We start from the raw sequence: 13,232 nt of genomic DNA on the forward strand, positions 1-13,232 counted from the left end.
TAAATATGTATTCATGACGTTCAATGAAATGAAACAGCTTAGAGAAACTGTACTTTGTTTAACAAAAAATAACCTTTACTTCAATAGAAATTGCTAAGGCAACCTAAAATGTAAACATGTTCCACCCAATGCCTCCCAGCTATTGCTTAAAGATATAAAAATAAATCAGACCCTGAGATTTCTCAGAGGGAACCTGAACATTGCTTGAGAAGGTTCTTTTCTCATCGCCGTCCCAGGACATCTCCCCTTCCTACCCTACATCGACTGCACGTCGACTGCAGCTGGTCTGCGGCATTACTTTATGTCAATATCTGGTTTTTCTTTTTGTGTTGTCTTTAATGTGTTATGTCTTGTGTTCTCTGAGTGGTGCTAGCAACTAAACCCTCAAAAGAAGGCTGGTCATTAAGAAGATCTTCACATAAAAGTGGAAGAAATATTCATTCCAACAGATGTACAGATCTCAACAAAGAAACACCAAATATATTAAAAAGCATGGCAACATGGATTCTTCCAAGGGTTATAACTCATCAATAACTGAATGCAGGGCCAGGGATTTAGCTCAGTGGTTCTGCCGCCTGCCTCGAAAGCACAAGGTCCTGAGTTTCATCCCTGATACAAATAAATAAATAAATAAATAATAATTGCAGAGACACTGAAATGGAATGAAATACTGGACAAATAATTTAAAAGATTGATTCTTAAAATGATCAATGACTTCAAAAAGCATACAAATAAACACCTTAGTCAATTAAGGAAGACAATGAAGGATCTGAAGGAGAAACTCAACAAAGAGAGATTCTGAAAAAGAACCAAACAGAAATTTTAGAAATGCTCGATACATAAAATCAAAACTCAATGGAAAGCCTCATCAATAGACAAGACCAAGCAGAAGACAGAATTCCAAGGCCTGAAGACAAGGTTGATGAATTACCATACTCAGACAATAAAAAAGAAAATAAAAAGAAATTATAAACAAAACTTCAAGAACTCAGTGACATGGTTAAAAGACCAAACTTATACACTTTTGGTTTAGAAGAGGGTGCTAAGACACAGACTAAAGGCATAGAAAACCTACTCAATGAAATAATAGCAGAAAAATTTCTAAATCTTGGGAAAGATGTGAACATCCATGTGTAGGAGGCATTTAGAACCTCAAACAGGCATGATCAGAAAAGAATCTTTCCACATCATATAACAGTTAAAATGCCAAGCATACAGAAGAAGAAAAGAACATTGAAAGCTAAAGAGAGAAATGTCAAGTCACTTATAAAAGCAATGTATCAGTTACTTTCCTGTTACTGACACAAAATACCCACATCCTCAACTTTAAAGAAGAGAGGTCTATTTTAGCTCATGGTTTGACAGGGTTCAGTCTATGCATAGTTGGCTGGCTCCCAGGATGAAACAGCATGGCACAAGGGCCTGGAAGTGGAAAACTGCACAACTCATGGCAGCCAGGAAGCAAAGTGAGAAGAGAGGAATCAGGGATAAGAATATACCATTCCTTGTCACATCTGTACTGTATTGATATCCCCCTTCCAACCAGGCCTTACCTCTTAACAGCACATTCAGCTATGAACTTATCAGTGGATTAATTTACTAATGAGTACAGCACCCCCATAATCCAATCAACTTTCAAAATTCCCACCTTTGAACACATTACACTTTTGGGTAGAATTTTAGATCTATAACAGGGATATTTTACACTAAGATCTTTTTTTTTTGTACTGGGGATCAAACTCAGGACCTTGCACTTGTGAGGCAGGCGTGGTGCCACTGAGCTACATCCCTGGCTAACAGGGATATTTTAGATCAACTATGACTTCATATTTTTAGTAGAAACTATAAAGACGTGGAGGGCATGGAATGATATATTGCAGTCCCTGAAATAAAATAACTGCCAAGTTATATTACTATATCTAGCAAACTTGTCCTTCAGAATCAAAGGAGAAAGACCTTCTAAGATAAATATAAAGGAATTCATGACCAGTAAGACAGCATTACAGAAGATAGTTAAAAGAACCCTATACACAGAAGAGTGGATAAACAATGAGAATTAGAAGAGTCAAACATCAGAATGAAATGACAGGAATTAGTACATATCTTTTTTTTTTTTTTTTTTGGTACCAGGGATTGAACTCGGGTCCTTGCGCTTGTGCAGCAGGCAGCGAAACCACTGAGCCAAATCCCCAGCCCAGGAATTAGTACATATCTTTTTATAATAACTCTGAAGGTAAATGTTCTTATTTTTCCAATTAAAAGATAGAGACTAGCAGATTGGATTAAAAAACAAGACATGACTTTTCTACCTGCAAGAAATATACCTCACTAGCAAAAATATATTGTACATAGTCTGAAAGAGAAAGGATGGAAAACAACATTCTATGCAAACAGAACCTGAAAGCAAGTAGCAGTAGCTACGCTCATGTCTGACAAAGAGACTTCAAGACAAAATTGATCAAAAGAGACAAAGAAGGACACTCTACATTGGTAAAAGAAACAACTTACCAAGAAGATATAACAATTGTTAATATATATGCACTAGATATTGGTGACCCCAACTTCACAAAGCAAACACCACTCAACATAAGGAGACACCTAGACCCCAATATAATAGTAGTGACTCCACTCTCAACAATAGATCATCCAGAGTCCCCAAAATCAACAAAGAAACATTAAAGTTAAACTATACACCATAGATCAAATGTACTTAATAGACAGTTACAGAACATTCCACTGAACAATTCCAGACCACACATTCTTCTCAGCAGCCCATGGAACCTTCTTCAAAATAGATAATATTTTAGAGTATAAATCAAGTCTCAATAAAGGCAAAAAATGAAATAATTTTATGGTCTTACCAGACTATAGTGGAGTGAAACTAGAAATCAACAGCAAGAGAAACTATAGGAACTATGAAAATAAAAGGCACAGGGAGATTAAACAATATACTCCTGACTGATCAGTGAGTCACTGAAGAAATCAGGAGTGAATATTTTTTAAAAAAATCTTAGCATCAAATGACAAAGGAAACACAACATATTAGATTGTGTGGAACACAGTGAAGGCAGTTCTAAGCGGGAAGCTTATAGCTATTAAAGGTCTGCATTAAAAATTCTGAGGGATCTCATTGTCTTACAAAAACAAAAACAAAGCAATAGAAGGAAATATATAATAAAATGAGTGCTGAAATTAATGAGATAGAGACTAAAAGAACAATACAAAGAATCAATAAATCAAAGAGCTGGTTCTTTGAAAAGATAAACAAGACTAATAAACTCACCAAACTCACCAAAAGAAAGAGAAGACACAAATCAATACAATTAGAGATGAAAAGGGGGATGTTACAACAGATACCACTGAAATCCAGAGGACCAGAAGGGAACTACTTTGAAAATTTACATTCCAATAAATTTCTAGAAACATGTGGCCTACCAACATTGAAGCAAAAGGATACAAAAAACCTAAGCAGATCAATAACAAGCAATGAGATTAAAATAGTAATAAAAAGTTTCCCAATAAAGAAAAATCCAGGACAAGATAGATTCACTGCAGAATTTTATCAGACCTTTAAAGAAGAACTAACACCAATGCTCCTCACACTATTTTATGAAATAGAATAGAAACAAACACTTCCAGATTCACTCCATAAGGCTAATATCATTCTGATGCCAAAATCATATAAGGACCCCCCCCAAAAAAGAGAGAAATGCCTAGATCTATATTCTTGATGAACACAGATGTGAAAATCCTTAGCATATTACTTGCAAACCAAAGTTATAAAGATCAAGCCATTCATGGTTGTGCATGCCTGTAATGCTAGCACTCAGAAGGCTGAGGTAGGAGGATTGCCTTGAATTTAAGGCCAGCTTGGGCTACATATGAGCTCAAGGCCAGCATGGTCTACATAATAAGACTGTCTCAAAAAGAAAAAAAGAATGAAAGGAAAAGAAAAATAAAATCATACACCATATTCAAGTTGATTTCATTCCAGAGATACAAAATGACACACATAAATCAATAAAGGTAATGTGCCACATAAAAAGTACAGTGTGAGTGATGCGGCGCAAAGAGATGCCACAGGCAGCTGCAGGCTCCTTCATTCTTCAGACCAGGCCTGGGCCTTGCTGCCAGGAAGCTGTGGCCCCGTGACTCCGCGTGGTGCCAGCTCAGTAAAGTTTGAAATACGGGATACAGCTGGTCAAGAATGATACTATAGCCTAGCACCAATGTACTACAGAGGAGCACAAGCAGCCATAGTCATATATGATATCACAAATGAGGAATCTTTTGCAAGAGCAAAAAACTGGGTTAAAGAAAGTCCTAACATTGTAATAGCTTTATGGGGAAACAAGGCTGATCTAGCAAATAAAAGAGCTGTAGATTTCCAGGAAGCACAGTCCTATGCAGATGACAACAATTTATTATTCATGGAAACATCAGCTAAAAACATCAATGAATGTAAATGAAATGTTCATGGCAACAGCTAAAAAATTGCCAAAGAATGAACCACAGAATCCAGGAGCAAATTCTGCTAGAGGAAGAGGAGTAGACCTCACAGAACCTACACAACCAACCAGAAGTCAGTGCTGTAGTGATTAAACTTCCAGTTTGAACTAGCCGGAACATTCTGCTTCCTAAATGTTAAATAACAGTGGAACTGGAGCATTTAACCAGGCCAGTATGACTCCCCAAAACAAGAGACTTATGATAGATAGAGTCAAGTTTCTAATACAGAATTATTTTAAGTGTTTTGAACTTAATTTTTAATAACATGCATGTGTCCCTCTGACTAATGTTTCAGCAATAGAAAAGGAAAATGACATCTGCGTGCACTTGTTTCACTGGAAAGTTGGAGGGAATCGTTTCTCACAATCAGGGCTAAAGACAAATGACTATCTGGACCCACAGTGAACCATCCAGTTTCTCCAAACTGGGACAGTGATCATTTGTGAAAAATTCGAAACTATTAATTTGAGCTTTCTGAAAAACATTTTTAGAGATTATAAAGAAATTTATGCTTAACTAGAGTATTCAGGTAAACTTTCTTCTGTTATCTAAGATGTACATTCCACATTTTAGTAAGTTAACCACAAGAAAACAGTCCCACATCTCCAGGAAGAAAAGGAATATTAGTAGCATCTAAGTTATAGCCAGTCCTTTTATTTTTCTAAATGGGATGAAGTCAAATGTTAACCTTGTTTAGGAATATGAAAACTAAGAAATGCATTTTAATGACTAGTGTTCCCCTCATGTGAGCTCTTCAGCAGAAATGAAGCAAACCAGGTATCTGATTTTTTTTTTTTAAATCACTGTTGGCCATTCATAGGTGTTGTTTCCGGAGAGGGCAGAGGCTTTTGTTCCCTTTGGACGTAATGCAGTCAGTGCATGGACAATTATGAACATTCAAACTTGATTGTTTTAAATTTTATCTTCAGCTGTACTGTAAATGGGGTACTGCACTGTAACCTCCATGTATGTTTATTATTTTTCTGTAATATTTAAGAGTTGCTTAAAAGTATACAAAATGTAGTGAGTAAAACAGCTAATTCTTTCTCTTACCTTTTGAAAAAAAGGGGCTTCAGTTCCTACATGGCTAGAACCACAATAAGCAATGAATCTGTAATTTGTAACATAAATATTGCAATGTTAGTAACAATCTTGCAGCCTTGTTTTTCAAAGTCCACTTTATTTTGATAAGTTCCGTATATTGCACTAATTTTTAAGTATTTTCATTATATATATGAAATCTACCATGTGTCAGATGATTTACTCTAAGTGTCGAACTCCTAGCAGACCTCTTGTACATTTTACAGTAATTCAGAATTAGCAAGGAAAACGGTTCACCAGTGTTTGGTTTTATATTAAGGTGCTTAGGTTGGATTAAAGTGGTACAGAATACCCTAATGAGGGCTGGGGATTTAGTTCATTGGCACTGTGCCTGCCTCGAAAGCACAAGGTCCTGAGTTTGATCCCTGGTACTGGAATAAAATAAAATAAAATACCCTAATGAATTCACCCAAAGATTTTTGAGCTGACAAACAAATTCAACAGTAGTAGCAAACAATAGCTTTTCTACAGGAACTATCTGAGAAAGAAATCAAGAAAACAATTCCATTCATGATAGCTTCCAAAAAACGTAAAATACTTAGTAATTAACCTAACCAAATAGGTGAAAGATCTTTACAATTAAAATTACAGAACACTGAAGAACAAAATTGAAGAAGACACTAGAAGTTAGAAAGACTGCCCATGTTTATGAAGCAGCAGAATTAACATTGTTAAAAAGCCAAATTGCCAAAAATGATCTACAGATTCAATGTAATCCCCATCAAAATACTATTTATATTCTTTTAAAAATGTAGAACAGGGCCGGGGATTTAGCTCAGTGGTTCTACCGCCTGCCTCGCAAGCGCAAAGTCCCGAGTTCGATCCCTGGTACCAAAATAAATAAATAAATAAAATAAAATGTAGAACAAATTTAATTTTAAAAATAGATCTCAGTAATAATGAAATACCAAAAGCTGGTCATTATAATAGAAAAACAAAAGGTAAGAGGAATTTGCTTTACTTTTTTCTGAAAATACAAAATGACCACTGTGATATACTGCCAACTCTGACTTGTTTCATTTGCATTATTCCTTTTATGAATTATCCAAGGATATTTAAAAACCAGAACAGCTTCTGCATGATATTTAGACACATACATCTGGATTGTTTTTATCTTCAAGTAAATACAGTCTCAAAGAATGCAAAGAAAATTGGGCATTTACTTATGCAACCATAATTAGGAGGATAAATTATGCTTAGGAAATGTATTCCAAAGTAATGTATGGTTTTGCATTACTGTCTCTGAAGATTAAAAAACCCCTGTATTCAAAGTACTAGTACTTGAAAGTAACAAATTATACTACTTATATACAGAGAAAAGACATGTCTACGTTATTTCCCACCCAAAAAGAAAATTTTCAAGGCAATGACAACAGTAATTTAGAAGCGGTTTTCTAGCTTCAAAGTGCTGAAGAAGCAAGTATTCAAGAAAACCTTCAGGCTAGTACCGAAATGCCAAGAATTCAACAGAAAAAAGAAGTTAAAAGCCCTCATCACTATAAAGTATATTTTAACTACATTTCACAAAGAAATGAAAACATTTGGTTGCAAGACCAGGTAAGGCCAATTTACCCATTAGTTCACACTTTTTTTTTCAAACTAAGCTAACCATGCATGTTACAAAATTTCCTCCAGGAACCAATCCCAGCAGCCAGGAGGAGGCTCCCCGCCACCGTTCCTAGGGCAGAGGAGGTGAGGCACGCAGGTGCCAGCAGCACCCCGCCCCCCACTGTGGAAATGAGAGACACGTAAACAAGCCTCAAAAACAGACTTCCAGATCACCTACAGCTACCCCAAAGGGAAACGAAATGGAACACTGTGATACTCAACCACCTGGACTCCCTGAACTGGCAACAAAAGAGGATCTGGAAAAAATGAAATCAGAAATAATTTCTCAGATAACAGCAAATATTGTGCCCACAGTGAAAAACATAATTAATAAATCTAGAGAGGACACAGATAAAAAAAATAGAGGAGCTGAGGAACATGTTGGAATCCCAACATAGGAAACAAATGGAATCCATAAAACAGATGCAAACAGATTTCCAGGAGATTAAAAACTCCATTGAAAGTCTATGCAGCAGAATGAGCCAATGTGAGGACAGAATTTCAGATATAGAAGATAAGATTGCAGTTAGTGAGCAGGAAAAGAAAAATTGCTTTAAAATTGTAAGGGACCATGAGAAAGCAATCCAGCAGCTGCTAGACCATGCAAGAAGACTGATTGGAGTCAATGAAGAAACAGGGGAGAGTGCAGATGACATAAAAAAAAATGTTCACAGAAGTGATGGCAGAAAACTTCCCAAGGAGGGGAAAAGAACTTGACATACAGATAAGTGAGGCATATAGGACTCCAACTAGCCTTGATCAAAAACAATCTACACATAGGCACATAATAGGATTCTAGAAATCCAACAGAAGAACAAAATTCTACAAGCAGTGAGAGAAAAGAAACAAATCACATACAAAGAAAAGCCCATCAGAATCACAGCAGACTTCTCAAGGCAAACCCTCAAGGCAAGAAGAGCTTGGAGTGATGTATTTCAAGCCCTAAAGGAAAACAGCCTCCAACCCAGATTGATGTACCCTGCAAAACTATCTTTCAAATTTGATGGAGAAATTAGATACTTTCATGATAAAGAGAACCTTAGGAACTTCATGAATATCAAACCAGCACTCCAAAAAATTTTACACAATACCGTAGGAAAAGACAATGAGGATCACAACCCCAGGAAGCCCAGCAGAATGAATCCACTGGGTGTGACAAATTAAACTCAAAGGGGGAGATTCCAACAAAAAGAAAAAGTCATGACAAGGCTTTTAAAACTTTTAACTTCATCTCCCTAATGAGTGTATAATTCAATCTTTTTATTGTACTGATTAGTATTTTTCTGATTCTAGAGTTGCACACCTTTCCTTGTGCTGTACTGGCTATTTATCATCTTCTTGTGTCTACTTTTTAATTGAGTTGTCTATTAATGAGCTCTAAGAATTCTTTATATATTCTGGTCATAGGTTATATGCATTGTAAATATGGTCTGTTTAAGGACTACTTTTCATTTTAACCATGTCATTTAAAGTTCTAAATTTTGATGGAATCCCATTTATCAATTTTTTTCTTTTATACATCATGTTTTTTGTATCCTAGGAAGTTCTTGCCCACCCTAAATTCATAAACATTTTCCCTTATAATTTCTTCTTAAAGTTTCATAGTTTTAGGCTTTCATATTTAGGTTCACAGATCCTTTCAAGTTATTTTTATGTATGGAAATAAAGGGTTGAGGTTAATTTTTTATATACAGATACCAGGTGTTCTAGTGCCGTTTGCTGAAAACACTATCTCTTCCTTGGCTCTTGGATTGAGTTTATATTCTATAAAATGCTAATGTTAAATAATCTTTCAAAACTCAGTGGACCATATATGTGTGGTTCTATTTCTAGATTCTCTGTTTTATTCAAATGATCTATGTGTCTTTCCTTACACCAACACTGCCTTGATTTCTGTAGCTTTAGAAGAAGTCTTAAAATTAGGTACTAAACGTCTTCCAACACTGTTTTTGTTTTTGTTTTTAACTTTTCTAGGTCCTTTGTACTCCTACATAACTTTTAAATTTCAATATCCAATTCTTCATTTATAGCGGGTATACACAGACCTGAATTTTTATATATACCTTGTGTTTTCTAATCCTGCTAAATTCAAATACAAGTTCTCAGGGCTCCTAGAGATTTCTTAGTATTTTCTCGGTAGATGATCATTTCATCTACATATAAAGATTTTGCTTGTACCTTGTCAATCCTATCCTAATTGTGTCACTTTATTGCCAGACTATTTTGGTTGGGCCTAGGTTTCAAAGTTTAATGGACAGATAAAGAGTAAGCATATCTGCTCTTGTTCCCCACCTTAAGGAGAAAGCATTGTATCTTCTCCAGTCAACGAAGCTGCCAGTATCAAATTTTGATCCTCTATTTTCTTTAGAATGAACGGTTGTTAGCGATGTCACCAACCTACTGTGGTCATCGTGGATGCTGACATCTGGGATATGTTTTGTGAAGTAATTATTGCTTTAGGTGTAGACCTTAAGGTGGTGGAAGGTGTATTTGGATGAGACTCCTGGTGTTGTCATTTTAGAAGTCGCTGTGGATTTCATGGTAGGAGCTGTCACATTGAGAACAAGGAAACTATAGTGGTTGATGGTTTCACAGTGCTTTTGCTGTTAGATTTGTTTGTATTGTTGGAAGACACATTCTGTTCTAGATTGGCACTTGGAAACTTTGCATTTGGAGATCCCTGTGGGTCAGTGGCCCTCACAAGCACCAGCACCTGCAGCACCCCCAGGACCAGTGCTTGCAGGGACAGCAGCCTCATGGGTCCCCGAGCTTGGAGGGAGCCTTATCAAGAGCAGCTTCTGAGGGACCAAATAGAGCTCTGGATGGGGCCATGCCCCTTCTCCTCCTTCCGCTTCCCCCCTCCCCTTTCTTCCTTCTTCTCCTCCTCCTCCTCTTCTTCTTCTTCTCCTTCTCCTACTCCTTCTCCTTCTCCTTCTTCTTCTCCTTCTCCTTCTCCTCCTCCTCTCCCTCCCCTTCCCCTTCCTCCTCCTCTCCCTCCCCTTCCCCTTCCTCCTCCTTCTTCCTCTTCCTCCTCTTTCTCTTCTTTCTTTTTCTCTTTCTCCTTCCCTCCCCCCATTTCTTTTAGAGATTATGGACCTAAATCTACCAAGTGAATTTTCATTCATTTATTTTTAATTTTATTAGAACATTTTAGATATACATAATGATGACACTCATCATAAGGAATTTATACCCGTACGTGACATATCTTGACTCTTTTTTTCCCAATCCTCTCCCCTCCCTTCAACTCCTCTTCCCCCTCCTTATTTACAAAAGCTTTGTTTCCATTTTTCTTCTATTCTTTTTTCCCTTTTCCCTTCCTTCCTTTCTCTCTCCCTTGTTCCACTTCCCATTTGAACATTTCTTCCTGTTTCCCAATATTTATTATACATTTTAGTCTTTGTTTACCCTTTCAGTTTCTCACACGAGAGAACAACATGATGTTTAAATATGTGTGTCTGATTTCTTTCACTTAAGAGTATTGTCTGAAGGTGCATCCACTTACCAAGTAATGTCTCAAGCTTATGCTTTTTTATAGCAGAGTAGTACTCCATTGTATTAAAAAAAATCCCACATCTTCTTTATCCATTCATCCATTGATGGGTTTTTGGGCTGTTTGCAAGATTTAGCTATTATGAACTACAAAGATACCATGATAAAAATAGCATAATACTGGCAAAACCCCCCACAAAAATTAAAAAATACACAGACCTAAGAATCAGTGGAACAGATTAGAAGATGCAGAAACAACTCCAGACACACTCAGCTACCTCATCTTTGACAAAGGGGCCAAACACCCATACTGGAAGACAGCCTCTTTAATAAATGGTGCTGGAAAAATTGGCTTTCCACATGTCAAAGATTAAACCTAGACCCATATCTCTCACCATGTACTAAACTAAAATCAAAATGGATCAAGGATCTAAATATTAAAACAGAAACACTAGACCTGCTGGAAGATAGAATAGGTAGCACTCTTGAAGACACTGGTGTAGGCAAAGACTTTATGAACAAAACCCCAATCGCACAGGAAATACTACAAAGAATCAATAACTGGGATCTCATCTTATATTCTTGAAAGAAATAGAAATAACAATCCTACAATTCATATGGGAACCTAAAAGACCCCAAATAACCAAAGCAATCTTGAGCAAAAAAAGCAATGCTAGAGGTGTCACAATACCTGATTTCAAAATATACCATAAAGCCATAATATCAAAAAAGCATGGTACTGGCACAAAAACAGTCACATACCAGTGGGATAGGATAGAAAACAGACTTAAACCCATGCAACTACATCATCCAATTCTTGACAAAGATGCCAAAAGCACACATAGCCTCTTTGAGAGAAAGTGCCTGGAAAACTGGACATCCATGTGTAGAAGATTGACCAGAAACTTTGAAACTGCTAGAAGAAAACATAGGGGAAACCCTTGAAGCCAAAGACAGAGGCAAGAATTTCCTGAAGAGGATCCAATAGCATAGGAAATAATAGCAAGGACCAACAAATGGGACTACATCATATCAAAAAGTGTCTGTATAGTAAAGGAAATAATCAACAGAGTTAAGAGACAGCTTGCAAAGTGAAAGAAAACTTTTGCCAGCCATTTGTCTAACAAAGGAGATTAATATCTGGAATATATGAAGAACTAAAAAAATAAAACCCAAAACATCAAATGGCCAAATCAATAAATTAACAAATGAATTGAACAGAGTATTCTGAAAAGCAGAAGCACAAATGGCCAGTAAGTGCATTCAATATATTTAGCCATTAGGGAAATATAAAAATCAAAATTACATTGAGGTTTTACCTCACCCCAATCAGAATGGTTAACATCAAGAAAGTGGAAAAAAATGAATGCTGTCAAGGATGTGGGGAAAAATGAACTTTTCTACATTGTGTGTTGGCATGTAAATTTGTATAGCCACAATGGAAATCAGTATGGAAGTTCCTCAAAAAAAAAAAAACAGAGCTACCATTTGATCCACTATACCACTCCTTAATATATAGTTGAAGCAATTAAAATCAATGTACTGTAAGGATACATGCATACCCATGTTTATCATGGCACAATTCATGATAGCCAAGACATGGACCAGCAAATGCATAAAGAAAATGTGTCACATAATACACAATGGACTATTAGCCATAAAGACTGTAGGAGCCGCATAGGGTGGGCTGCCTCTAGTCCGAGCATTCAGGAGACTGATCCCAAAGGATCGCTTGAGCCCTCAAGTCTAGGGTAAGCCTGGGAAACACAGCAAGACCTTGTCTCAAAAGAAACAAAAGAGACCTCAAAGGAGCAGGTGGAGGGTGAACCCAAAAGCTAGGGGCCAGTCCCAACAAAGCCACTGCCATACAGGGACCAGGTAGCATCCTCTCCCCACTGTGTTGCCTGGGACTCTGGACTGTACTGCAAGCATGCATGAAGGGATGAAGGTGTGGCCCAACCAGCACACCCGTGGGTCTTGGGGAACTGCGTTCACCTGCATGAGCCACCTTCTGCTCCCAGTCTGCTGGTGCAGTGTCTGATTTTATTACTCTTTAGGCTTATTGTTACAGAAGCATTGCATATGCATTGTTAGAGAATTTGAAAATATGGGTGCATAATGTTTCTAAAAATAAAACATCACTTTTACAGTATCTGGAGTAACATTTTATCATATGTCCTTCTTGCTTTTTTCCCCCAGTCATCCTCACCTTTATCTAACATTCAGTCCATAATCAAATTCTGGTTGTTTTTAAAGTTACAGTCAACGAGATCCTCTGATGGATTAGATGTGGGCATGAGGGAAAAGAGGAGTTAGGAATAACTTCAAGGTTTTGGTTTGAGTAACTGAGATGAAGGAATGGCCGTTAATAATAACATTTTTGGTGTTGATGAGATTAATCCAGTGGAAAAGGAGAGGCTGATGATGTAAGAGAGAAAAGGTGGAATTTCTGGGACAGTGGTTTTCTCTATCAGGGGAGAAGAATGTGAGCAAGTACCAAACTGATGGGACTGGCCTTATTT

At 36.9% G+C, this 13,232-nt stretch overlaps 1 protein-coding gene across 7 annotated transcripts in view; it reads right to left on the reverse strand.

Annotated features, from left to right (window-relative positions):
* Positions 1 to 13,232, reverse strand: part of F8 (coagulation factor VIII) — a 176,141-nt gene that overhangs the window by 64,179 nt on the left and 98,730 nt on the right. The window lies entirely within an intron of this gene.

Source organism: Heterocephalus glaber, unplaced genomic scaffold (genome assembly GCF_053883595.1).
Source record: "Heterocephalus glaber isolate CG9 unplaced genomic scaffold, H.glaber_assembly_v1.0 deba00001863, whole genome shotgun sequence".
NCBI classification, from domain to species: domain Eukaryota; kingdom Metazoa; phylum Chordata; class Mammalia; order Rodentia; family Bathyergidae; genus Heterocephalus; species Heterocephalus glaber.